The 24352-nt window shown below is 41.2% G+C and overlaps 1 protein-coding gene and 1 pseudogene across 1 annotated transcript in view; both read right to left on the bottom strand.

Moving 5' to 3' along the window:
- Nucleotides 1–24352, bottom strand: part of LOC149227249 (26S proteasome regulatory subunit 7-like) — a 101152-nt gene that overhangs the window by 73113 nt on the left and 3687 nt on the right. The window lies entirely within an intron of this gene.
- Nucleotides 464–23352, bottom strand: LOC149227250 (kinesin-like protein KIN-13B; annotated as a pseudogene).

Genomic DNA, 24352 nt, shown 5'->3' with positions numbered 1-24352 from the left:
AATACTATGACTCCAGTCCCCAAGGTTTACGAAATTGTTCTTCTCTCCTAATGGTTTCAAGGATGACAACCTCTCAATTAATCCATATTCCTTCCTCTCATTACTTCCAAACAACCCATCTTCAGCCAAAACAAGCGATGTATTAGTCCCTGACCCTTCTCCATATTCATCGCCACCATGAATATTTACAATTGCACCCCCTGCCCCCCACCCCCCACCCCGAAATGTCTTGAAATGACAAAGCGACCAACACTAAAGTTTGGGCTGATGTTGATATTAAACCCCCCCATAAATAGAGTTGGATGAGGACTATCAAGAGTGGTGACTTTCTTGGATACAATGAACATTGGAATCTAAGTTCCATCCTTGCTGATTATGAAAACATGTTTAGCCTCAAACTCTGTCCGATCAAAGCCTAGCACAACAATCTCTCTAAAAACTACCAACTTTGGTTTTTCCACATCTAGGTTGCATCAATAGATAATGCCAGGGGTAAGGAAGCCGGTACAACCAATAAATATCTCCTTGTCTTTACACCTCCCTAATATTCCAGAAACTGACCAGCATCCATTGGCAAATTATGAAGCAATTTTCCAGATTACATGTCTTGTATTTGCAAAACATACTTGACATTGCTTAAATAGCTTAATAGGAGTTGATTCAAACACGTCCTTCTCAGATTCTCCAATAACATCACCCAATTTAGAAATGTATTTCTCTATCTAGTTTGCTGGTTGAGCGACTTCAAACAACATCTTCATTTCCTCCATAACAATATTTATTGTGTCTTCAACCTATTTGCAATGAGCAACCACAAGATCCTCCTCTTCCTTAAGTACGACATTAAGCTCCTCATCGAGATCTAAAATAGCCATATTTGAATCTATTGCATCCCTAGACTTTAATCTTGTATGAATTGCACCAGAAATATCTCTCTGCCTCCTATTATTGTTTTTTCTCTCGAATTATGATTGGAATGTCCATCAGCTTTGCCCTTCCTCCCAGATTGGGAAGTTGTTTGCTTGTCTTGCTCCTGTGACTCCTCAGCAGTGGAAAGATCAAGCCCAACAGCATTATTAATTTTCACTATTGGATCTGCATACGCTGAATATGGGTGGCTATCATCTCGTCCTCTTGGAGGACCATGATCCATTGTAACATCTTGGTAAGTCTCACCATCTGATTGTTTATGCTAGCCAAATCTATTTCAATACCTTTGAAGATCCTAGCTATTGGTTTCAAAAGTGTATTGTGAAAGCAGTGATGACGACAATGGTAGAGTCAATGGAGCAGTGGATGACTCTCTCAATGTTGTAGCAGGAGAGCTCATTTCCTTCTTTGATTTAACCCTATTAGCATATCTTAGTATGTTGAGGGTGTGTTCACAAGAGTCCGAGTTTGGAGAGATACAGGATATCATGACAATGTGTGAGTTGTTAGAAATAGTACCAAGGAGAGGTGGCTAGGCATTTATCCCTTTTAGCCTAGTGAACACATTAATTACTTTTGTCTTGGTGGCATTTATGAATTATATTAATGTCATGGGTGGAAAAAGTACTTAGTCAAGTCACCTAACACAGAGACACGGGACACGCAGGACACGAGGATTCAATTGTCCGACACGGGCACGTTGATTATTTTATTAAAAATATATATATATATATATATATATATATATATATATATATATATATATATATATTAAAAAGTAGATGTCTTTACACAAATTCTCATTCATGGTACAAATTCATTTATTCAAACATAGATTTTCATCTAGATGTAAGTTTTACAAAGTAACATTATGCATACAAATAAAATTGTGACAGATTCATCAATGATCCAATAGGAGAAAGACAAGAAACTGCAGTTTTCTCATTAAGTCATCAAAATCAAAATGTGTTACATAAGTAGTAGCAATGCAAATGGCAAATAGAAATAGCAAATACAAAACAAGCCTCAAGGAAGTAGGTAGCTCATGATTCATCAATCATTTGGCCAATGTCAACTCAACACTGATGTCCAAACCCATATCATCAGGAAAGACATGCCACATCTTTGTCTTTCCCTTCAACCACTCATTCCTCTGCCTGTAAATAAGACGAAGGTTGGTGTGCACATACACCATTGTCTCCGCCCTGGACTGCTCAAGCTTGCTCTTCTTGACACTATACAAATTCCCATATGTGCTCCAATTCCTCTCGCAACAAGAGGATGAAGTCACTTGAGAGAGGAGCCTCATGGATAATTGTTGTAAAGGAGGGCTTATTGCCCCATGAGTTGCCCACCAAGAATAGAGCTTCTTAGCCCCCTGTCTCTAATCACATCATATCTTGCAAATCAACCAGTGCCAGTGGTTAACTCTGCAAAGGCATCCTCCACCTCATCAAGGGATGCTTTATCCTCAAAACCCTGCCTCAATGCATCCCCTCCCCTCTGAAATTTCACCATCCATGTCAGGAGGGAATCTGCAGGAAGGTCCACCATTCATCCACTCATGGTTGTAGTATTTTGGGTTCAATGAGTGAGCCAAACAATGCAAAGGTGTGCAATTCTTGTCCATCTGCTGACAAGAATATCATGTATGGTGGTGAAGAAGGCCTCTAATGATGTCTCATACTCGGAGCACTCACTCTGTAAAATAATGGTCCTCACAAACTCAATCGTGGAATCCCATCCCTCATAAACCTCTCCTCGAATGGGTTGGTCTCTATCAGTAAATCTTAGCAAAGCAATGACAAGGTCCATGATCTTAATAAGTAGATCCACCCTCTCACACCAAGCATCATCTAACGATATGTCCTTCACTCTTTTTTAGGCTACTTGATCTGTCTTCCTCCAAAAAGACCACAACCCTGAAATAACCATGGCTCCAAGAGTAGTCTTGACCTCCCTCAGCCTCTTCAACATGATGAATGAAGAGGCAAACCGTGTATCTACAATCTTCAACAATGATAGATTGGTGTACTCCTTGTAGATTGTGAGGGCATTTGTATGATTTTGTACAGAGTTGCGAATATGTCGTGCATCCTCAATAATACTTCCAATCCAAAGCATATCAAGAGCAATAGATTTAAGTGCTAAATTCAAGAAATGCACAATGCAAGGTGTCCAAAATACTTGTGGATATTTAGCTTCCACAATCATGATAGTAGCCTTGCAAACATGAGCATTATCTGTAGTGATTTGCACACAAGAATCAACAACTACATCTTCAATAACTTTAATGAACAACTCACCCATATATTGTGCATCCTTGTATTGTCCAAGTGCATCCACTAATTTCAAGAAAATTGGACCATTCAAGGAAGACACCATGAAGTTGATGAGTGGGTGGCGTGTTGGATCTGTCCATCCATTAGAAACAATACTAACCCCAGATGTTGGACATACTGATTTAATAGGCTCAAGCATTTTGTCCACCTCTTTCTTTGCCTTAGTCAACAATGTGGTTTTAAGCTTCTCTGACCCAGGAGGCACATACCTTGATGGAGCCCCTTGAGTTAGAGCTCGGCACATCTCAATAAATAAAGGTGAGAATGCAACATTGAAGGATATGAAATTCTCATTAAAGGAATGCAATGGTGAGATCAAGCTCTTCCCATTTCTCTTTCTGCAAAATCTTGTCCATTGAACCAAGTGCCACTACCTTTCTTTTTGCTGCTTGTCTCCCACCAAAACTCTCAAATGGAAATTTGTTGTTGCTTTTCCTCAAGAATGGAAGGGGATCATCATTCTTGTTTTTCTTAGATGTTGCAGCCACCTTTCCCATACCAACATTGACATCTTTTTCCATTTCTTTCCTCTTAGCTAAAGACACTTGTGTACATGCTACAATTCCACAACCTGGTAAAGCCAACAAATGATATTTCGCACAGTAATAAGTGCTCATGAAATGATTGTTGCAATAGTTGCATTTCCAAGCAACATTGCCTCCCCCCTTCAAGTTGTTGCTTGACCCTTGCTCTCTTCTGACATACTTCCACTAGGGATATTTGTTTTCTTGAGCCTGATGTCTTTCTAAATTAATTTTTCCCTCAACATTTGAAGTTGTTGTTGCAGCCCCACTTCTAATAGCGCGAACACTTGCAGACCCTGATGAAATTGGAACAAGAGGGGCATCTCCAATGGCAACATTCTTCACCTTCTTTTTCCCCTTCCCTGCTGCCCTTGATTGAGCCATGAATGTTGTCAAAAAATAAAGAAAAATGCACGAACTTATAAAAAATGCACGAACTTATAAAAAATGCACATATAAATTGTTGTAATAAAAATAGAAACAAAATGCACTTACATGTTGCCTGAATCGCCTCCAAAATGGTCCCAAACACTTTGCTATTCACTCCCACACACCCACAACAAAAGAGACAAAGAAAAGTGAGGGAGAAATGACCCAAAACTAGCGTTTATGGGTCGTGCAGAACGCAAATCAAGGGGACACGTGTCCCAAAATCGGGATATGATGTACTCGTTCCCCATACTAGATCGAAGGACACGTGTCCCAGTGAATCGTGTCTGATTTGCTCGATTCGGGACACGGAGGATTTTCAATGAATCTGGTTTCTTAGGTACTTAGAAGTGTCGTAACATGTACTTTTTCTAATATTAAAGTCACTTGTACTTTATAAAGTGGCTTTATGTGTAAAGTACTAAGTGTACTTTTATAATATTAAAGTCAGTTGAAAAGTCACTTTATGAGAAAAATAGAAAAATGTACACAACCTGAAAAAGGTACTAGAAAACTTTTAAGTGATGGGGCCAATGTGTGAGGGGGGTCATTTGGAAAAGTTGATCTCAACCACACATCTTGAGATTTGGAGATTAAACCTCAACCATTGGATCCTAGGTTTAGGGATTCAATCTTTTCCAAATAGACAAAAGAGGGAAAAGGGATCACATTCTTCATTTCACACTTGAGAAAGAGCATGAGGAGAAGAGATGAAAGGAGAAGCTTCGTGAAGGAGAAGAAATTGCGGCAAAGAAAGGAGGGATTGAATTTCTAAGAGGGAGTTGTACTTGCAGCACGATTTTCAAGGAGGAACAAAAATTGAGACAAACTGCATGAATTTGAGGGATAGCTACACAAAATTGGAGGAGTTAGGCTCGAATTTCGGGACAGTCAGCACAAATTTTTCTAAGAGGATTTCAACCAATGTATGGCACAAAAATCAAGGTAGGACAGTCACCCTTCAATGCAAAAATCAAGGCAACAATTGCACAATTTTCGAGGCAAATTCTGGGCACATTTCTCTAGGAGTTGGGCAGAGAATTTAATGCAGAAATTCTGGGCATGCATTTGTGAAAATCTGAAATGTTCAGTGGTCACAAATTTCCAGAATTTGTATTTAATGCTACAGCAAAAAAAGGGATACAAGTACAGTGAATTTTTGTACTTATTTTGTAATTTCTTAAGCAATAAGATTCTCTTTGAAGACCGGTTTTCCCCAAGAGGTTGTGGGTTTTTCCGGGGGTCAACTTGACCAAAAATAAGTGTCTCATATGTGTGAATGTTTGCCTAAATTCTGTCTTAATTCCCAGCTGATAGGAAAGTGAAAAATGGTAGAAGTACAAACAAATGCAAACTTGTAAACTGGGTTAAGGCTGTAGATCATAAATTTTCTACATGGTATCAGAGCCGAGTTGAGCTAAGTTGAGGCTCAAATCTTCATTTTCAGTCAACTGATAAAGAGGGCAGCAAGCATCTAAAGTCTTCAAATAGCAAAACATATCTTTGAAACTTTGCCAGAAACCTAAGGACTACAACAATTTAGAGGGAGGAAGGTTCTAGCTTCCAAATTTGCTTCATTTTGTTGGTTGTGGGGTCATGGCTATTGGGTTGAGAGTAGAGGACAGATTGATAGGGGTTGAAAACTTTGGCCCATGGAAAGAGAGGATTATGCTTTTACTAGAGGAGGTGGAAGTGTGGAATGTTGTTGAAGCAGTTGTGCAAGCACCACTGATCCAACTCAATTGGTGGAGTTCAAGAAAAATGTGAAGGCAGAGAGGATCCTTCTAGATGCCATCAAGGACCATTTATTCCCTCATCTTTCAAGGATGAGATATGCATATCAGATGTGGGAGTCCTTGGTCGCTTTGCACCAGAGTTCTAATGAGAACAAGAAGATGGTGGTGAGACAAAAACTACGCAACACCAAGATGACCAACACCAATAGTGTCACTTCTTTCCTCACCAGAGTCTCCCGGTGAAGGATGAGTTAGTTGTCATTGGAGAGGTCGTTCCAGAGGAGAAATTGGTTAGGATTGCCTTAAATAGGTTCACTGAGAAGTGGGATGGTTTTATCCACGGCCTAGTGGCCTAAGAACACTTTCTTGGTTGGAGGAGGATGTGGGACGATTTCATCTAAGAGGAGATCAGAAGGAGTGTGAGAGGTGGCAACAAGAGTGGTGAGGGATGTGAATAGGAGAATGTTGCCCTTGCGGCAAAGGGCAAGAAGGGCAAGAAGATCAAGAAGGGGTCTTCTAGTGGGGCAAAGCAGGAGAAGGGGAAGCAAAAGGCTAAGGAGAAGGACATGAGCAAAGTGAAATGCTTTGCTCGTGGGAAGATGGGTCACTATGTTATTCAGTGTCCCAACAAGAAGGGTAAGAAGAAACATGGAGATGAAGCTTCAGCAAATGTGGATGATTTTACGCCTATGTTTGATTCAGAGTGTGCTTTGGTGGTGAATTTATCCACTCATGTCACATCTTCCCGTGCTTGGTTCATAGACAGCGGAGCATCTTTCCATATGACCAAAGTTAATGGGCACTTCATGAGCCTTTTGGAGGATGGCATTGACTTGGTGGTTGTGCTTGGCGACAACTCCAAAGTCAAGGCATCAGGTATGGGGACAGTTTCATTTCAGAGGGAGTCCTCTGAAGGTGGCAAATGTTCTTTATGTTCCAGGTTTAAAGAATAGTTTGACATCAGTCTCTAGCTTGGAGGATAGTATGAGGTATTGTTCCAGAAGGGACAAGTGTTGATATATCCCAGGGGATCCAGTATCGAGTCTGCTCATGTGATTGGAGCTTGCAGTGGGAGACTATACAAATTTTTATTTCAGCCTCTTCGAGCTACAGTAGCGCAAACCAATAATAGTGAGTTATGTGAGTTGTGGCACAGGAAGATGGCCCACTTGCACCATGGAGCTTTCAAGATGTTGAGGGAGATGGCTACAAGGATGCCTAACTTCAACACAGAGCATCATGATGTGTGCAAGGGGTGTACTTTGGGAAAGTACACCAAGAGACCTTTCCAGAGCTGTAAGTATCCTTGACTTGATTTATTCTAACATATGTGGTCCTATGTCCCATCTTTCATTGAGTGGATATGAGTACTATGTGACATTCATTGATGACCACTCCAAGAGGACCTAGATTTACTTCCTGAAGACTAGGAATGAGGTATTCCAAGAGATTCCAAGAGAAACCAGACGGGGAGGCAAATCAGGGTGTTGAGATCAGACAAGGGGGGCGAGTACACTTCTGCAAAGACAAGGGACTTTTATGAGAGTGTTGGCATCAAGAGGGAGCTCATTGTGCCTTATAACCCTCAGCAGAATCGGGTGTGTTGGTTTTAGGTATGTTCTATGCTTAGAGCAATTTACGTCTATTTTTCCATTAGCTCATTATCATTTTCAGATTAGCAATCACATCAACATGATAGTAAAGTGCAGATAGAACATAAACATTGTTAATTTATGGTATGTTCTATGCTTATAGCAGTTTACTTATATTTCTTATTATTATCCATAGATTAGCAATCACATGTACATAAAGTAAAGTGCGGATAAAACATTAAACAACAATCAACAGAAAATAAGCCAAGACAAGAGACACAAGATGTGGCGGCTAGCTAGGGACAAACCCTAATGTGGGGAAACCCTTTGATCAAATCTTCCTTTATCTTCAATAATTCAGCAAAGAGAAATAGTACATAAATCTGATTTACATCAGCAGCAGCAAACCCTAGATCAGCGAAACTAGGGCAAACAATATCTCCATAAATACTTATCAGAATCGAATGATCTTTAGATCAATCCTACACTTCTCGACGAGAGGAATCTAATAAAAATATTATCAGCCATGAATAAGATGACCCACATGGAGTTTGGCCCTAGTTGCCAATTTTAACACTCCCTCTCAACTTAGGAGAACTCCATCTGCAATTCATCTATCGGTCACTACTATTCATCCATCAAATGCACTGCCCTGTACAACTTGACCCCTGCTCTGCTTTGTCCGAATTATGAAGAGGAAGAAATGATCGAGGATGTATCATATTGACTCAAAGTCAGTCTCAAAGTGTGTACCACTGGTCCCAGACTAGTCTCAACCGACCCGAAGTCAGTGTCATAGTGGGTACAACTCCTACCACTGGTCCCAGACCAGTATCATCCTCCACTGACTCAAAGTCAGTCTCAGAGTGTGTACCACTAGTCCCAGACCAGTCTCAACCGACCCGAAGTCAGCGTCATAGTGGGTACAACTCCTACCACTAGTCCCAGACCAATATCATTGATCCCAGATCAATGAAGGTCATCCTATCATAGGGAGTACGGTAGATACAGCGATGCGTCCATCGGTACTACTATGGTCCCTATCCTCATTTCCCTGCTCATTGATCAGATAACAGGTACTTCCCATGAGTCCCAGACTACATGGGTAGGATTCCTTGACAGGAGAACTAATCAATCATGTTCTCACAAGAGAACTAATCATCCTGCTACACAATTATCATGGAGAACACATCATCCAGACCTCACAGGAGAACTAATCATCCTGCTACATAATCGTCATGGAGAACACATCATCCAAACCTCACAGGAGAACTAATCATCCTGCTACATAATTGTCATGGAGAACACATCATCCAGACCTCACAGGAGAACTAATCATCCTGCTACATAGTCGCCACGGGGTGTCACAGGGAAAGTTTTGATTCTTTTACCCTGTTCATCATATGTCTCTCCAAGAAGTACCCTGCACCCCCGGAGCTCCCAGAGCTCAATACATCATACAGGACCCTCATCAGAGGGTCTTTGAACGACACCAAGTCGTTCTCGAAAAGTCAGGAATTTGACCTTCCCTAGGGGCTTTGTCAGGATGTCGACGACCTGTTCATCTGTACGGATATGTTGGAGCCTTATAGCTCCCCGCTGCACCATATCTCGAATATAGTGGTACCTAATATCGATATGCTTGGAGTGATCATGAAATACGGGATTCTCTGACAAACAAATCCCACTCTAGTTGTCACATAGGATCACGGTGGTATCCAATGTAAATCCAAATAGCTCACTGAAGAGCTTTCGCAACCAGACTGCCTCACAGGAGGCCATGCTAGCAGCAATATATTCTGCTTCAGCGGTGCTCAAAGCCACCGACTTTTGCTTCCTGCTCATCCAGGATATCGAAGCAGATCCCAAGGAGAAGCAGCACCCGAAAGTGCTCTTACGGTCCTCCACATTGCCTGCCCAATTAGCATCAGTGTATCCAAGTAGTCTCACATCTTCGGCAGTGTATCTGAGCCCATATGTGATTGTGCCACGAAGATATCATAACAGATTCTTGGCACCAATCCAATGTATGTGGTGAGGTTCAACCATACGCTGACTCAACGTGTTGACTGCAAAGCATATGTCTGGACGGGAGTTCACAAGAACATTAATGCTCCGACGAGTTGACGATACTCGATGGCATTTCGTAAAATAGGTCTAGCAGCGCTACCGCTTAACTTCTTAAAGTCAAGCTCCATCTGGGTAGTTACAAGCTTGCAGTCCACCATACCAAATCTTTCCAATATTTTCACCACATATTTTCCTTGAGATAGAAAAATTTCCCTTGGCTTCTGTCAGACTTCAAGTCCTTGGAAATAGTACATCAGTCCTAGGTTCTTCACTTCAAATTCAGAAGCCAACTCCCTCTTACATTTGTGAATGAGAGGGTCTGCACCTATTAGGAAGAGGTCGTCAACATACAACACCAATATGAGAGGTTTGTCATCTTCAACCTTAAAGTAAAGGTTAAGATCGACTTCACTCCTAGTGAATCCCAGCTTCATTAAGTCGCTATCGATCATCTCATACCATGCTCGGGGTGCTTGCTTCAGCCCATAGAGGGCCTTCTTCAACCTACATACATGAGATTTTCGATCATAAATCTCAAATCCTTCGGGTTGCTCCACGTAGACCTCTTCTTTGATCGAACCATGCAAGAACACGTTCTTAACATCCATCTGATGTAGGTTCCATCCTTGTGAAGTCGCAAGGGCTATGATCGAGCGGATGGTGGTATATCTGGCAACAGGTGCAAATATCTCGTCATAGTCTATACCTTCCTTCTGGGAGAAGCTACGAGCAACAAAATGAGCCTTATATTTTTCCGTACTTCCATCTGCTGCATGCTTTATCTTGTAAAGCCATTTAGAAGTGACAACTGTCTTGTCCTGGGGTCTGGGAACTACTTCCCAGACATCATTCTTCATAATAGACTCATATTCTTCGGTCATAGCATCCTTCCATACTTGATTCTTGACGGCATCTGAGAATGATGAAGGCTCATTTTGTATGATCGTGTTCATGATGGTCAGGTATCCATAATACCTGTTGGGTTTCTTACTTTCACGGAAGGTTCCTCGGGGTGCAGTGTGCCCTTCAGCATCATCGAGTAGCCCCCAAGCCAAGAGGGCCTCTTCGTAGAAGAGGAAGGCTTAGGTGGATCAATAGGATCCATTGATTCTTCCACATCAAACATTGTTTCATCATCCTTTTCTTTCGGTTCCCTGGTGATGGCTTCTTGAGAGCTCCTCAAAGTCGGAAGATTGTCCACCTTGCTGAGGGCCATATCTTCGTCAAAGGTGACATCATGACTAATCACGACTTCCCTTTGACTAGCTACATAGATTCTATAGCCCTTAGTATTTTCACCATAGCCCACAAAGATTCCTTTCTTTCCAGACGCACCCAATTTATTGCTTTTCTCTTTCGGCACATGAAAATATACAGGGCTTCCAAAAATTCTAAAATGAGATACGTCAGGTTTCTTATCGGTGAACATTTCTTCAAGAGTCTTGGAACCCAATGCTTGATGGGGGCATCAGTTTTGTACATATACAATGGTGTTTGCAACTTCGACCCATAGAAACTTCGGAAGTCTTTGATCATGGAGCATGGCACGGACAGCTTCCACAATCGTACGGTTCTTCCTTTCCGCCACACCATTCTGTTCAGGAGTATATGGTGTAGTAGTCTCCCTCTTGATGCCAGCCTCTTTACAAAAGTCATGAAACTCGTTAGATTCATATTTAGTCCCATTATCAATCCTTAAGATCTTGATCTTCTTTTCGGTTTGATTCTCGATCAAGGCTTGAGATGTGTCACAAGACATGACACCTAGCGGACTTCCTCCGACCTGATATAATGAATCAACTCGAAACCCAAGAGTGAAGGCATCTTTAACATTGTTTTTCCATACACGTACCTTGCCATCGCTAAAGGCCACTTTATAGCCTTTGTCTTCCATCGTCGAGATGGACACCAGGTTCTTTTTGAGGTCAGGTACATATAATACATCCTGTAAGTGGATCGTATTACCTTGATTCAATTTAAGAGAGACATTGCCTACACCTTTCACGGGATATTTCATATTATCTCCAAGGACAATTTCCAGGTTAGTTTCTTTCTCTATCAGATTATGGAGAACTTCTTTGAAACTAGTGAAGTGCCTTGAGGCACCACTATCAATGAGCCAAATTCCCATTGCGTCTGAAGGAGCAGAGGTAGATAGAGCAGCTGATAGATAATATTCATCCTGATTATTATCAACAGTGTTGGATTCATACCTGGAATTTCTAGCCTTCTTGAATGGTTGTCCTCTTCCTTGATTTCCAGCTTTCCTTTTACCTCTGTTATTAGACTCCTTTTACCTCTGTTATTAGATCTGCCATTCCTTTGATTGCCATGAGAGGGATTTTGACCATCATCCCGGTGTGAGTCCCTTCTATCAGGGCACTCCCTTGCATAGTGACCTGCTTTATTGCAAATGTAACATCGTCCTTTTCTTCCACCCTTAGGTCCAACCTTTCTTTCCCGGAATTATTTCTTTTCTTAGCATGAGAAGAAAAGGCAGCAGGAGGACCTTTAGGCATGGGCATTTCTTGCTCTTCTATCCTTGTTTCTTCTTGAATGCATCTAGCCATTAATTCCTCGAAACCGGGAATTACATTATTGTTCAAAAGAGTAGTCTTGAACACGTACCATTCGAATGGTAATCCTCCAAGAGTCGTGAGTGCCATTTCCCTATCAGTAATAGTCTCCCTAATAAATAGGAGATCGTTCCTAATCTCGGTGATTTTTAAGAAGTATGCTTGCATACTCTCATCTTTGCCCTTCTTAATTTCCTTCAGCATATTTCTAAGAAACAAAACTTGATTTGCATCATTAACTTTAAATAAACTCACCAGTCTATCGTAGATTTCCTTGGAGGTGTTCAGGTCAGAAATGTAGGCCACCAAGCGCTTGTCGATAGAATCCCGGATGATCTTCTTTGTTTTGACTTCACCGGTTTTCCATTTTTTCCTGGCAGCAACGGGTGCATTTGATGGAGGCTCAACAATATTGCCTCTCACATGGTCCAACACTCCTTGATCTTCTAAGGTTAGATCGATAGACATCTTCCATCCGTGATAGTCAGCTTTCTCACGGAGCTTGTCTTCGGTAGGGAAGAGTGTTGAGGACCCCATAGTTCTTTTAGGATAGCCTTGCCAATCTTCTCTTCGGTGATTGCTCTTGCTCTTACTTGGGCTTTGTCTTCACCTCAGCTCCGATACCATGTTAATTTATGGTATGTTCTATGCTTATAGTAGTTTACTTATATTTCTTATTATTTTCCATAGATTAGCAATCACATGTACATAAAGTAAAGTGCAGATAGAACATTAAACGATCGACAGAAAACAAGCCAAGACAAGAGACACAAGATGTGGCGGCTAGCCAGGGACAAACCCCAATGTGGGGAAACCCTTTGATCAAATCTTCCTTTATCTTCAATAATTCAGCAGAGAGAAATAGTACATAAATCTGATTTACATCAGCAGCAGCAAACCCTAGATCAGCCAAACTAGGGCAAACAATATCTTGCAAACTGACCGTCGGATCGGCTTGATTCCTTCACCAAAAAATGTGGCCTTTAGAGTAAATCCAGATTCACCTACAGCACAGTTTAGAGAGGCAAACTGATGGTCAACACTAGTCAAACTTTTGGTTCTACAGTTGCAGCCCTAAATTTTGCACCCTCCTTCCACATGTGTGAGAGAAGAGTCTCTTTCTGCGCAGTAGGAGAAGAGCCTCTTTTCTGCACAAGAGAGAGAGAGAGAGAGAGATGTGATGAGTTAGATGAGTGAAAATGAGGAAAAGACCTCCTGTATTTATACACAATTGTTGAATGGTTGAATAGATGCGACTGTTGAGCTTTTGAGTTGCTGGTCAACTTGATAATTATTCCATAATCAAAATAAATTCATATCTCCATAAATACTTATCGGAATCAGATGATCTTTAGATCAATCCTACACACCTCTCGACGAGAGGAATCTAATAAAAATATTATCAGCCATGAATAAGATGACCCACATGGAGTTTGGCCCTAGTTGCCAATTTTAACAAACATAAACATCAGAAAACAAGCCAAGACAAGAGGACACAAGATGTGGCGCCAGCCAGGGACAAACCCCAATGTGGGGAAACCCTTGATCAAATCTTCTTATGATCTTCAATAGTTTAGCAAAGAGAGAGATAGTACATATACATCAGAAGTCAACACTTTGACTTAACAAAATTAGGCTTCAGAGATCTTCACCATGAAGATGACCTAAAAGTTCTGATTACAAAGATTGCAAATCTGAACTCAGGTGAAGGCAACCTTATCAATCCTCATACTTCAACTGATTCTCCAAGGTGATTCCATCATCATGCTGCATTCAACCATGTTGCATCCATCATCATGCTTCCAAGTTGTTAGATAACTAAGCCCTTCAAGGGCTTCAGTCCACCTAGGAGAGTCTCTCCTAATCCATGTTGCCATCCAAACTCAAAGCAAACTATAATATTGTCTTGGAACAGCCTTGGTTGCTTGCTATGACTTGCAGCCTAGCAAAGTAGCTAGCTATAGCAGTAGAGTCCTTAATCAGACCCAAACAAGATCCTAAATATGTTAGGCCCCTATACTACTAGTATAACCCCTTATTGTTATTAGTATAACCCCCTTATTATATTGTTGTACCCATGTAGTACCCATATTGTTATTATCATGCCCCATAGAAGCCCACTATTGTTATTATTGTGCCCTTACATTATTATTGTCATGTCGACTCCGATTATATTATAACCCCTTAGACTCCTATATATAGAAAAGAGGTCTTGTCATTTGTATCATCCAAGAATTGTTCATTTGTGTAATGTAAAGGAGGTTGCCCCCTCAAAGAAGCTGAATTCTAAGGCGTTCAACTATCTTTTCTATCTTTTTGTGAGCTGGTTTCATAACATTTGGTATCAAAGCTTTGGATTCTAGGGTTTCGCTGCTCCAAATAGGTCATCGTGGCATTTTCATTATAACTTTTTTTCTGCGACATTTCAAAAGCAAAAAAAAAACCATTTGAAACGAAATCGCACTGAATCTCGGGTCCGAATTTCAGAGTTGTTCGCGCTATATTTGCGAAGATATGATCTGAGGAAGTTGGTCTTTTTGCAGACTCCTGAATTACATTCCAAAAAAGTGACCTGGGGAAAATCGTCATAACTTTCTTTCTAAGCATCAGATTGAAATTTCGTAAGAAGGTACAGAAAGAGGACGAACTGTAGTTTCTTGTATATATTTTTCAAAGCCAAAGGTCGAAACAGTGACACGTGGCACGTCGTACAAGTTTGCTCCACTGAACTAGTCTATAATCAGGTCACTGTGGGAGATTTGGCATAACTCTTCTTTGAGAATCCAATTTGGATCAGACTGGTGGCATTGGAAAGAGAACACAGAGGGCTACTGCAGGTCGCAATTTCAGAACTTAAAGATCCGAAAGTACAAAGTTACAGTCATTTCAAGATCGATATCCTAAAATCAAGAAAAAGCAAGATGAGGAAGTTTGATGGCAAGGATCCGGTAATTTGGATACTTCAGATGGAGCAATATTTTGATCTACATGGTGTACCACTGTTAGAAAAGGTATGTATTGCATCTTCATATTTAAAACTAGATCAATTTTTATGGTATAAAGGGCTTTGTTCTCGTAAACAACTTGTTACGTGGTCAATTTTCACGGAGGAAATGATAGCACATTATGAGGATGCAAAGAGCAATACCTTCTTTAGAGCAACACCAGAACAATTGGAAAGAGTAAAGGGCTTTGTTACATAGTGGAAAGTAAAATTATGGCAACAAGGAAGTCTACCCCTCACAACTATAAAGATGGAAGTGTTGTTTTTCCTAGCCCTCCACAACCTACAAGGGTTACACCACAACAATTGGACGAAAAAAAGAGAAAAAGGGCTTTGTTACAATTGTGATAGCAAATGCACTAAAGGTCATAAGTGTGCTGAAAAGAAATTATTTTACATAGAGTATGAAGAGGAGGAAGAAAAGGATCAAGAAACATCAAAATAAGAGGATATACGCCAGGACCCAACCCCAGAGAAAGAAGAAAGGAATCAGACCATATCTTGTAAAGCATTGGCAAGAATTACCACTCCTCAAACTCTCAAGATAGAAGGACATATCAAGAAGAAAAAGGTGCAAGAAGTGAAATATCACATTGAGAAAGAAGAAATGAATTCAACCATATCTTGTAATTCATTGGTCAGAATTACCACTCCTCAAACTATCAAGATAGAAGGACATATCAAGAAGAAAAATGTTCAAGAAGTGAAAGATCACATCGAGCATCAAGAAATGAATCCGACCATATCTTGTAAAGGATTGGAAGAAATTACCACTCCTCAAACTCTAAAGATAGAGGGGCATATCAAGAAGAAAAAGGTTCAAGCAGTGAAAGATCACATCGAGCATCAACAACAAGTTCTCCAACTTTTAAAGGATAACACCACTTTGGTGCAAAATCGAATGAAACAATAGGTAGATCAACATTGTAGTGAAAAATGTTTTGATGTAGGTGATTGGGTATTTTTACTGCTACATCTCAAGCAAGCTATTTATGAGAAGGAAATGTTGGCAATACCATATGCAATTAAGTAATGGAGACCTTACCGAATGGGAAGACACTTCTAGGTAAAAATGGATCATGGTAGTCTTAAATACTTTTTAGAACAACTATTATCTTTAGAAGAACAAAAAAAATGGGTCACAAATATGTTGGGTTATACTTTGACATCATCTATAGAAAAGGGAAGCAAAATTTTATTGCAGATGCATTCTCAAGAAAGGATGCAGATGTGGAAGCATTGTTTGTGCTATTTCTATTATCCAACCAGATTGGATAAACGAAGCAAGGGATGAATGGAAGAAGGACGAAGAAGTATGGCCACTTATTCAAAAGTTGCAAAAGATCCCAATTCAAACAATATTGCCAGAATTTGAAGAGGAAGGAAAAATCATATTGGAACCTGGAGCAGTCACAGAAACAAGAACCCAACAACTACGAAATCGATCAATTTTAGAGTATCTCATCAAGTGGAAGAACTTACCCGCTGAATATTCCACATGGGAGGACAACAATTTTATATAGAAGCATCAAGAACTACTCAAGCGTTGAGGACAACACTTTTTGAAGGAGAGGGGCATGTTAGCCCCCTATGTGTCCAGATGTTCCTCCCTTCAACTACATCTAGAGTACTCTCCCTAACTGTAATTTAGGGCTCTCCATGGCAGTGTATAAGAAGCCTTCTTTTGCTGCATAGAATCCTCATTGTCTACGGATTATATCACCTTTGAGGACTGCGGTTGGGGCAGCATAGAGTCCTTTTGCTACGGAATAAGGCCAGCATTAGGGTGCATCTTCCATCTGGACTGTGACTAGCGCACACACAGAACTGCGACTAGGTCTCTTTTGAATAGCGTGTAGACCTCTCCTTAGGACAGCGGATTGAGGACCCTTTGAACAGCGTATTGGGGACACTTTGAATAGCGTATGAGAACCAACTCTATGACTGCGGCCAGGGCTTGTACTGACTGCAATTAGGGCACATAAAAACCCTCCTTAAATTGCGGCCTAGTCTCTTTAAAGATTGTGGATAGAAGACCTCTCCTTGCGTAGATAAATCCTCCTTAACTATGTAGAGGTGTCTCCTCTTAGGGCTGCGTAAGGCCTTCTCTTTTTACAGTATCTAGGGCTAGTGTATCTTCTTAGGATAGCGTATCCTCTTTAGATCTCTCCTACCACCAAAACCCAAAGAAAAGTGAAGAAAGATCATAAGAGATGACTATGAAATGACTTGAAGACCTCTTCTATTTATGGTGAAACGTTGAGGACAAGTGGGTTAGTTTGGATGTTGGCCGACCTTGACGAATTGTCACATAACACAAATAAATTCATCTCTATGAATACATGTCGGAATCGGATGATCTTTCGATCAATCCTCCACCTCTTGACAAGAGGAATCCAAGAAAAATATCAGTTGCCATATATAAGAAGACCCACATGGAGTTTGGCCCTAGTTGCCAATTTTAACAAGGTGGCAGAGAGGAAAAACTAGGACCATTGTGGGTGCAGCTAGAGCTATGTTGCATGATCAGAGTTTACCTTTCTTCTTGTGGGTCGAGGCGTGTAACATTGTTGTTTATTTGCAAAACAGGGACCCACACAAAGTCTTGGAGAGCAAGACTCCTGAGGAGGTGTATACCAGCAAGAAGCCAAAAGTTGGGCACATCAAGAGATTTGGGTGCCTTACATATTCACACGTCCCTGTGGAGAAAAGGGCGAAGTTGGAACCCACTGCAGAGAGGGGGCGAAGTTGGAACCCACTGCAAAGAGGGGTATCTTAGTGGGTTACAGTGAGACCAGCAAAACCTACTGCATATATCTTCCTGCGCAAAGGAAGATTGCCCTAAGGAGGGATGTGACATTTGAGGAGGAGAGGGCTTTGAGGAGGTCTCAGGAGGTTGATCAGGTAGAGCAACATGCTCCTCGGCAGGGGGCAACCCCACAGGTTTAAGGTGCATCACGTGGTACATCAGGATCAGAAGGTTCACCTTCTTCAGGGGTGACAGGTTCATAAGGCACAATTTTGCCTGGTACAAGCTCACCTGGTGCAAGTTCATTAGGCACAGTATCTCAGAGTTCAGGATCTCCATTGGTTATTTCAGAGCCTTCCTTGCCTGGACGAGAGGCACCAGTTGAGGATTTTCCCATACCACCACAAGAGACTACTGCAAGGAAGAGGAAGCCAAGATGGCTTCGGGAGACCCTGAAGGAGGCTCAGGAGGCAGTGGGGAGACCCAAGTGGTCAATGAGGGAGAGCAGACCACCAGAGAGGTTGGGTGGCTTTGTGGCAGATGTTGTGGAGACAAAGCCAGCTAGTTTTGAGGAGGCCACTAGACAGCAGATTTGGAGAGATGCCATGGTGGAGTATGCCTCTATCATGAAGAATGATGTCTAGGAGGTAGTGCCACATCCTAATGGGAAGTCAGTTGTGACTTCCAAGTGGCTCTACAAGATCAAACATGTTGTTGATGGCAACGTGAAGTCCAAAGCTCGGTTTGTGGCGCAGGGGTTCTCACAGAAAGAAAGAGTTGACTATGAGACCTTTGCACCAGTTGCTCGCTATACTTCCACTAAAGCAGTGATATCTATAGCAGCTGAGATGGGATGAAGGATTCACCAGATGGATGTGAAGACCGACTTTCTTAATGGTGTTATGTAGGAGTTGTATATTGAGCAGCCTGAGGGATGAGTTGCATGGGAGGGAGTCTCATGTGTGTAGGCTGAAGAAAGCCTTGTATGGACTGAAGCAGGCACCGAGGGCATGGTACTAGCATTCCAGAAGAGTGATACAGATCTGAACCTATACTTTATCCTGGTAAGTGACGATCCACTCATTCTGGTACTGTATGTGGATGACTTGTTTATTACAGATGAGGACAATCTCATCTATCATTACAAGAGAGATCTTGCTTCAAAGTTTGATATGAATGATATGGGGTTGATTCATTACTATCTGGGGTTGGAGGTTTGGCAGGAGGATGGGCACATCCTTGTGGGCTCGAGTAGGTATGCAGAAGATATCTTGAGGAGATTTCGTATGAATGGTTGCAGGCCTATGGCTACTCCTATGATCACCAACTGGAAGAAGTTGCATGATGTTGATTCCGAGTTGGTGGATCCCACTTCGTATCGTCAATTAATTGGTTCATTGATGTATCTGGCCAACACTAAACTAGATAATTGTTTTGCAGCCAACACATTGAGTCAACTTATGATGGAGACCAGGAGAGTACACTGGGTGGCTGCAAAACATGTGTTGAGGTACTTACAGGACAAAGTGGATCATGGTTTAAACTATGTCAGATGTGATGAAGTCAAATTGATTGGTTGCACAGGCTCAGATTGGGCTGGCAGCGTCAGTGACCAAAAGAGTACTTCTGGATGTTGTCTCTGATTGGGCTCGGCAGTTGTGTCATGGTTCAACAGGAAACAGAAGTCAGTGGCATTGAGCAACACAAAGGCAGAGTATATGGCAGCTAGTCAGGCAGGGTGCAAGGCATTATGGCTTCGCAAGATGCTTCATGGATTATTTGGTCAGATGTTGAGACCAACTACAATTTACTATGATAATCAGAGTTGTATTAAACAGTCTCTCTGATAATCCAGTATTTCACAATCAGTCAAAGCATATAGAGTTGAGATACCACTTCATGAGAGATTGAGTTCAGCGAGGAGCAGTGAAGCTTGAGTATATATCCACTGATGAGCAAGTAGCAGACATTCTCACCAAGTCTTTGCCAAGAGGCAAGCATGTTTTCTTCAGAGACATGATGGGAGTGGTGAGCAACACCTTCCTCGGTAAGAGGGAGTGTTGAAAATAGTACCAAGGAGAGGTGTTACTAGGCATTTATCCCTTTTAGCCTAGTGAACACATTAATTACTTTTGTCTTGGTGACATTTATGAGTTATATTAATGTCATTGGTGGAAAAGGTAATTAGAACTATTGTAATTTATAAAGTGACTTTAAGTGTAAAATACTAAGTGTACTTTCCTAATATTAAAGTGAGTTGAAAAATCACTTTATGAAAAAAACAGAAAAAAGTACACAACTTGAAAAAGGTACAAGGAAACTTTTAAGTGATGGGGCCAACGTGTGAGGGGGGTCATTTGGGAGACTTCATCTCAACCACACATCTTGAGATTTTGAGATTAAATCTCAACCAATGTACCTTAGGTTTAGGGATTCAATCTTTTCTAAGAAGACAAAAGAGAGAAAAGGGATCTCATTCTTCACTTCACACTTGAGAGAGAGCATAAGGAGAAGAGATGAGAGGAGAAGCTTCATGAAGGAAGAGAAATTACAGCAGAGAAAGGAGGGCTCAAATTTCTAGGAGGGATTTGTACTCAGCATGATTTTCAAGGAGGCACAGAAATCAAGGAGACGAGCTGCACGAATTTCGAGGAGCAGCAGCACAAAATTCAAGGAGCTGGGCACAATTTTCGAGGAGGTTCTAAGCACGAATTTTGAGGAAACAGCTCAGTTCATGCCTGAAATTCAAGGCACGAATTTCGGGACAGTCAGCTTCAGTCAGCATGATTTTTGAGGAGGATTTCAAAGACTGTCTGGCATGAAAATTGAAGCAGAACAGTCACCCTTCAGCGTAGAAATTGAGGAGCAGTTGCACAGTTTTCGAGGCAGATTTTGGGCACATTTCTCTAGGAGCTGGGCAGAGAATTTAATGCAGAAATTCTGGGCATGCATTTTGTGAAAATCTGAATTGTTCAGTGGTCACAAATTTCCAGAATTTGCATTTAATGCTACAGCAGAAAAAGGGAGATAAGTACAGTGAATTTTTGTACTTATTTTGTAATTTCTTAAGCAATAAAATCCTCCTTTGAAGACCGGTTTTCCCCAAGAGGCTGTGGGGTTTTTCCAGGGTCAACTTGACCAAAAATAAGTGTCTCATATGTGTGAATGTTTGCCTAAATTTTGTATTAATTACCAGCTGATAGGAAAGTGAAAAATAGTAGAAGTACTCTTTTAATGTTTGCAATGAATGCATACTAAAATTTATATCAGCATGACAAAACATGTGGGTTGGGCCTAAACAAACACATGCAAACTTGTAAATTGGGTTAAGGGTGCAGATCATAATTTTTCTACATGAGTCACCAATCACTGAATCTCAAAGTACTTCTATTAACTTTCTCCATCCAAATGGAATGCGAACTTGAGCGTTATCTAGAGCACGTATGCATTTTTCAAAGCTAGTAAGCTCTTATCGATTTCTGCTCCTTCCATTCTTGTTTGGTGATCATCATCGGTGGTATCATCACCACACTATAGCAAGATCTATGAATGAAAGCTTCCCAACCAAACGAGCAGGCTTTCAATTACTGCCATGAACTGATCTTTTGACAAGTTGAAGAGTTGCATGAGAACGTGATGATTCCTCATTTACTCCCATTGTGCCAATGCTCCTACAAGCACTTCCTTTTTCAATGAAATCCTCAATAGTCTCCACATCAAATACTCTAAACTCTTGCAGGCCTGCAATACAGACTTGTTGTTTGCCATCTTCTCTCATGCAAAGCTTCCTCCTTTCACTCAGTGGATCATAAAGCTTGCCACCAGAAATTTCAAAGAAACTGAAGCACAATTGATATCTTTGATTTTTTGTAAACTTGGTCCATTAATCTCAAAATGTCCTGGGAGGCCTTCAGTGGCAAGGTTTGCATGGTAAAAGTCTTTCTGCTACCTGTTTGCCCATATGCAAAGCATGTTGCTTTAGTCTGTTGAAATATTGTTGGAACAATGGGCTCGACAATCACTTTGTACATTTCATCACTAGACACTTGATCATCTAACATTGCATCAAAAACAAATTCATGTTTCTCAACATATGCCGTCAAGTCCACCTTAAGCTTAGTCTCGTGAACTGTAAGAGAAGTATGGTTTGGTTCAATGGTTATAATATCTTCTTCTTTCTTAGAAATCTCCTGTTTGTTGAGAGGCCTTTTACGAACAACAACTTTGATCTTGGCCCCTACACCAACTTTCTCTTTATCACTAGGGACACTTCTTAGCATGCCACTGGACAATGAAACCCTCATTCTGTTAGCTTGTTGCTTACTGCCGCCTTGCACAACATTAATATCAACACAAACAACATGCAACTTTAGGGGGTATTCAGATTTTACAGTGACCAATTTGCTAAGCTTGTTTGCATCATCCTGAACACTGACAAAAATAGAGTGAACCTGATAAAAACCAGTTGAATCCACATCCCCCTTAATCTGCACCCTTTCTGGCCTTTTTCTCCGTCTCTGGGACTCACCCTCTTCTCTTTTTTATGTCTACTCAACTGTAGATTTTGCGTCCAATTCTGTGTTTTCTTCCCCTTTATTCTGCTCATATGCACCCATACCAACTTGATGAGAAAGCCATCAATTTTGGTTTCTGAGTTTTGCTTGCTCTGCTCTCTGGGGCTACTCATGCTCTTGTGTAGCATTCTTTAGATTAGGAATTGATTCTTCTTTCAATCGCTGCTCCGATGCATCTTTTCCATTCATTTCCACAGTGTTTTCCCTCCTATTGTCCTGTTCATTTGCACAAAGAGTTACCTACCCACCGTGATTGCAGATATAATTTTTTTTATATTGTTGGATGGCTTGAACCACGCACACTAGTTTCCATAAAATATGATTGTTTTCTAGCATCAGCAAGAGTGACACTAGGGCTTGTGCTTGGAAATTTCAAAACTGGAGGCTTCTGTGTCGAGCCTGACTGATAGCACATGGAATCAAACTGATCAATGCTCCCCAAGATATCATCATCTTCATTTTGAGACATCACCAGTTCTCGGTGTGCACCTGCTACTGAAACCTTAAGAGACTGGGTTTTTCTTGTCATGTCATAGCTTTCTTCCAAGGCTGAGCTTCGATTGGCAGCAAGCTCAAGTTTATTTCGAAGAACCAAATTTGCCTCTTCCTCTTTTAATGCAAGTGTTTTAGCTACATCTGATTCAAGTTGCATTTCTTCCAAAGAATTTTGGAGCTCCCTAATTTCCTGCATTATATTCTCCTTATAAGGGATTTCAGGGGCTATAACCCTTAAAACTTTGTTCAGACGATGTGCAACAAGCCTTACATTTCCATCTTTATGCCTCAATAGCTTGTATTCACCCAAGTTAGTCATTCCTGGAACCATTGCTACTAGAGCCAACTGGCTGTCCCACCATTTGTAGTTGCCTTGTCACCTCCTCCAACGAATGAGGAAGGACATCTTTGGATGGAGATAAAGGTTGATCTCCTGCTCTAAAAAAACTTTTCTTCAGTCATTCTTCCCACCATCGTACTGTTGTTCTGAATGTTGGTCCCTCACCCAAACAATCTAAATTCCCTTGTTAACCCTCAAGATGGTAGGATGCACAACTCTGATACCACTGTAATATCCCTTAGGAAGAATGTGCCCCAAGGGTTATTGGGTCATGAGACAATATAGTACGAATATCACAGCATTCCTTTCCAATTCAACAAAGATGACAGTAATTACACAACAAAGTAAACAAGTGGATGATCTTTAATAATATCAACAGTACACATCCAGTTACAATTTTCACAGATTCACTTCTAGGGTTGTTACACCAGCAAGGTCTACTGTACAACACTTAGTCATTTAGTAACAGTAACAACACTAATTACCCTATCAGTAACAACTAACCAGCTTACAAATTCTCCATTAGTGCTTACTCTGCCTCCACAACTTCGCTGTCCTGCTGTCCTGTTGCCAACAAAGAGCCCTAATTGGCCTTGTTGCTATTCTAGAATGGACACTGCTTGCTCGGACAGCTTCTAGAACGCTGCTTGCTTGGACAGCCCTTCCCAGCCCGACTTCACTTTGCTGCCACAAACTGTGTCCGAATCTGACCTAGGTTTGAGTTGCTGCCCTAAACAATACTCAGACCAGGGTCCAAAATCACAGGATAAGCTCGTTGCTTCTCTGACTAACTTCCGATGGACCACGCTAGCCTCTGAGGCCTCTGCTGCTTCAGGCAGGACTTCGCTGCCATTGATAACCTTGTTTTACCACTGAAAATCACTCCAAGAGGGCCACTGCCTCAGGCCAGGGGCTTAGGGGACCTTTCTGTCCAAATTTTACCTTTAAAATGGCCTCGTTGTTGCAAGGAAACGTGCTCAGATTAAACATA

The sequence above is a fragment of the Pinus tabuliformis genome, chromosome J, assembly GCF_031772625.1.
Source record: "Pinus tabuliformis cultivar Carrire ecotype Pingquan chromosome J, CPIR1, whole genome shotgun sequence".
Taxonomy (NCBI): Eukaryota; Viridiplantae; Streptophyta; class Pinopsida; order Pinales; family Pinaceae; genus Pinus; species Pinus tabuliformis.
The sequence above is the reverse complement of the archived record's forward strand: the minus strand, read 5'-3'. Positions and strand labels throughout refer to the sequence as shown.